Here is a 5167-nt window from a genome sequence, read left to right on the forward strand (position 1 = left end):
TTATTATAGTGTGTGACCTTTCACTGACCAATTGTGATGGGATAAATACAATGGCAAACGGTACAGTATCTGCTCTCCAAATGGAAAGGACACAGAATTTTTTAAACTACTGGTCTGTGAAGAGAGTATTAAGGGAGAGCAAGACCACTCAGGTGGATGTTCTATTGTTGGGCATGATCACGTGTTTGCTCATCATGAAGAAGAAGGACCTATTTATTCCAAACACCTCATAACAGGGATGGCACCAAAGGGGGGTAACTCTAGAAATTTTCTACAACCTCTCAAACCTATAAGCAATCACAGGTTCTAGTTGGAAGCAGATAGGAATATCTGTGGCCAAGTTCATCTCTATCAAAAACAAAGTGTTATTGGTAAGGATTGTGTTTGAGGTAAATAAGCTCAATACATTTCTGATGATTCTGTTAGTATATGCAAATAATTCTGCTCTGCATGATATTTTTTATATTGACTGAGAAACAGTGCTTCGGAGTGCGAAGGTCAAATTGTTTTGTAAGAGATGCTATAATGTAAACCTGTTTATCCAGACAGAGATATTTTCTGAATTAACAAAGAACATGGAATGATGAGGACTCTTTTGGGCCCAGGAGATAATTTAAGAAAGGAGAAAAACCATTACAAATCATTATAGCAATTATCAGATGTGTTCATATGAATGAGAATAAGACTTTGTCCATTGCATACCATATTTTCTTGAGTTATTTAATTAAAACAATACCCTATTCGACACAATAAGCGCCCTGCTCTAATAAGCGCCCACGGCGATATTTGCTAATATATTCATTAGTGAACAATCCCAATTAGCACCCCTTCGGATTGATCAATGTACACAAGACTTATTTATACGCGTATAATATGCACTCGTGTGTTATATGCACCCTTAATTATAGGCAATTAAATTCTGGAAAAAGAAATATGTGTTTTTAGGAATTGGTGCTGTCCATCCGTCCATCACGTTTCGTTTCTGGAGCAGAACTCAAGAAACATGAGAGATATCTTAACCAAATTTGGCACATAGATATGTCTAGTGGTGAATTCATGCCTTTTGATAGTTTGGGATTTGTTAAAAAATTATTTTTTGAGTTTCCATGGCAATGACTTTCGCTTAGACTGAAAATGGCGGTTGTGTTCCTTTCTGGAGCAGATCTTGAAAACCATACTATTTTTCTTCACCAAACTTGGCACATCAATAGGTCTAGTGGTAAACTGGTGCCTTTTGGTAGTTAAGGACTTTTGACAAATATATATTTTTCGAGTTTCCATGGCAGCAACTTTGACTGAGACTGAAAATGGTGGTAGTGCTCATTTTCACAGCAGAATTTAAAACCGTACAATATTTTTTGCCATGCACACCACCAGACATGTATTTCATGCTTGTTGTTATAGTTTTGGGGAGAATCTGTGCTGTTGGGAAGTGGATGTTGTGTTTGTTTTTTGCAGTGCCACAAGTCCTTACATATTGGTTGATCACAGATCCAGGGATTTCCAACTTGCCACTGACCATCTGCGGGTCAATATTATGCAATTATTTTTTAATCTGTGTATAAAGAACTATGTGTGAAAAATATTGTAATGGAAAAAATTACCTCTTTTGCGAAAATGTCATTGAAAATTGCAGTTACAAAATCTAATTATATTTTTGTACTGATGTAAAGGTATTTTTTGGAAAATGTGTTTCTAGATGTGATTTTGGGTATGGTCTATGCAAGATGCTTGAAACACTAACCTGCCGTCTATTTATCTTAGTTGTTTCTTGAAGTGGTTGTATATTCAAGAGTTTTGAGTATTTGTCTTCCATTTGTGCCAAAATTATTGTTGATGTTGTGTATATTTTGTACATAGATACTTAGGCATTTCATTTTTCATTGATTGGTATACAGATTCACAGGCCAAACATTTCACAAAAGTGGAAAAAACTTTTATAATGTTTTCCTCCACCTAAGTCTGTTAACCTAAATAATACCTCTGTGAGGGTCCCCATCTTCCCAAGGCAAGAGAGTTAACTGACTATAAAAGTCAAGTTTCCACCCTTGCCGACCTAGGCTGGTATTATGGAGTTACATTTTGCCTGGACTAATGAGTCTATGCATAGTCCAATCCAAATTGTGCCACGGAATCGAAATCCGGTTTGTAAACTGTCGAGCAGATTTCGGTCGATTGCAGGATTTGCAAAGCATGTGCACCGACAACTCGTTGTCAACAGATATTTTCCAAATCTTTTCATGTTTTTAATCAAGGTGCTCACGCATTGCGAGATGTAAGACCCGTTTTATCACAACATAGACCATGATTATCGATCAGATCGTCTTGGCTGGGTGCCACTGTTATGTTTGAATCAAATGCAAGTGACACGAGAGGTGGAATCTGATTGTTCTAAAGGAGAGGCTTAGAAGGGACATAACTCGTTATAGCCACTGGTGGCACTACAAAAGAGCCCAGGAATTCCAGCCTAGTTCGGCAAGGGTGGAAACTGGACTTTTATAGTCAGTTAACTCTCTTGCCTCGGGAAGATGGAGGGTCCCGGGATACAGTCAGTCAGCCTATGTTGGCAAGATGATAGATTTGGTGGTCGGACTTGGATGATTGCTTGTCTCAAGGGTGTGGATTGTAGCTCATAACGTCAATCACTGGTTGACCTGTGCCAGACTTTGTTGTTTACAGGCCATCACCATAGCTGGAACATTACTGACTGTGGCATTAAAAGGATCCGACAAACAAACTTCAGGGAGGAAATATTCAATGTTAGTCAGTATGGACATGACAATGAGAAGTAACAAAAATGTTCTTTTTCATTTTTTTCTTTACTTCACTCACCTGTCAATTCTTTTAAAAGATAATTGTTTTTAACAGATATATTTTTATATTACATGTTTATTTCTATATCAACAACCAAAATTTGTATTTTGGGTAAAAATAAAAAATCGTAATGTGAATTATGTTTACTATGCTATTTTTATGCATTCTTCTTATCAAATAGCTTTTATGAATCTTAGGTGTTCTATGTTTGTTTTAATTGTTTTATGTGTAGATTTGCATAATGGTTTTACAGACTAAAATGGCTAAAAAAAGGTGTCCAACTCAAGGCAAGAATGATTTGGCAAGTCTACCAGCAAATTGCCTCTGGGGATTGTTCTTGGCTCCATTTGGATTATATATTTGTCATTTTGTTGATATATATCTTTATTTCTGGGATTAAATGTCCATCTACATTATGCTATTGGTTGTATGATAATAGTGTACTATATGGTTTGTTTTATTGTATCCTTGAGTTGTTTAAATAGTGGGGTGGTGAAGGGGTTCAAGCGTGTGCTTGTCAACGTGAAAACCCATTTTTGATTTCCCACAAAAGTAAAACGTGTGAAGCCCAATTTTGGTGATATGGCTGGACTATGGCTGATATTTAAAACCTCATTCACCCTGAGTTGTTTGTATTCATAATGTGACATCTGTTTGACCAGAGACCATATAATAGACTATTATATGGTCTCTGGTTTGAATCTATATTTATGATCTGTTATGTTGATTGTCTGTTCTGTTTATGAGTGTATAGTTGATACCCATGGCTCTAATGTTTGCTTGTCTTAACACAGTGGTATCTTTAAGGACAAATGAACTAGGGCTGAAATGGTATGCATTGTCCGATATGTATGTAATGATATGTATGTCTCAGGGGCGAATCTGCCCAAACACTATATGTAAACCATTATTAATTTAACTTTAAAAACCAAATCAGTGTATGACACTAAAGATCAATCATGATGATGACATCACGCTATTGTTGTCGCAGTGGATTCTGAGTTAGGAATTCACTGACCATTCTGAATGTATGTTTTAATAAATATAAATGATGCAACTACAGGTCATTAAGCAAAATTATAGAGAAATTATATATCAACCATTAAATGGTTTAAGTCGGAGAAAGCACCCAAATATGTTCATTCAGGAAGTAGAATCAACAGATTTTAGGAGCGGTCAGGTAGCCTAGTGGTTAAAGCGTTCGCTTGTCATGCTGAAGACTTGGGTTCGATTCCCGACATGGGTACAATGTGTGAAGCCCATTTCTGGTGTTCGCTGCCTCGATATTGCTGGAATATTGCTAAAAGCGGCGTAAATCAATACTCACTCACTGGCAGATTTTCATGATTCCTCCATTACGTCCAACATAAACATGTTTGGTTAGCTTGAGTGAACAATTCTTTCAATGAGTAGGGACACATTCACATGCTATCAGAAACAGTGCTGTTTGTGTTATGTGCAGCATGTATTCTACTCGATTGAAGTTAGAGAATACTGGAAAAAAGTGCCTCAAGGCAGCATGTATTCTCATCAAGTCGTTATCAGTCATTAAAATTTATTTTTGCAGTTTAAAATGTCAGTCAGTATAATCTGTAGAAACTATCAACAGTCACTATAAAATGTCAATAAGTCAGTCTAAGTTGTTAACAAGTCATTGTGCATAGCCAATGACTATAAGTACATATTAGTCAACAAGTCAGTGTAAAATGTGAAAAAGTATTTACCAATTGTTTACATGTCGGTATATGTTGTTAAGGAAGTGTAAACAGTCAACAAGTCAGTGTCAGTTACTAACAAGCCAGTCTACGATGTCAATAAGTCGGTATAGGTCAGTGGTTAACAAGGCAGTAAAAGCCGTTAACAAGGCAGTATAAATCTCAACATGTCAGCATAAATTATGTAAGTCAGTATTAATTTTCAATACATCACTAAAATTGTTAAAAAGCAACTATCATACGGCCAATCAAGCTAATAACAATTTTATTATTCAGCGTATCTGCTACGAGGTAAATATACGAAAGACTTTTAAATATGCATTAGCATCATGCTGATGAAACGTTCGTAAAATATGAACGACACAAGCGGCTTGCACCACTCACAACACGTTGTTGTGGAATCAGATAAATAGTTTGCCGTTTTACAAAATCAAAATGCTCTCGGCCCCGTTCCTCAAAGCGATCTTAGCACTACGGTTGTCGTTACTCTATGTTAACGTATGGGAGTTACGATCAACCTAGCGCTTAGATCGCTTTGTGGGACAGGGCCCCTATGTTGGCCATTGCAGTACGTATCAAGATGTTAATTAAGAACAAGTTAGTTTCCACACTGACATTCGGCTAGTCATCTGGATTTA

The sequence above is a fragment of the Haliotis cracherodii genome, unplaced genomic scaffold (assembly GCF_022045235.1).
Source record: "Haliotis cracherodii isolate W230 unplaced genomic scaffold, xgHalCrac1.p SCAF_10, whole genome shotgun sequence".
In the NCBI taxonomy this organism is placed as follows: domain Eukaryota; kingdom Metazoa; phylum Mollusca; class Gastropoda; order Lepetellida; family Haliotidae; genus Haliotis; species Haliotis cracherodii.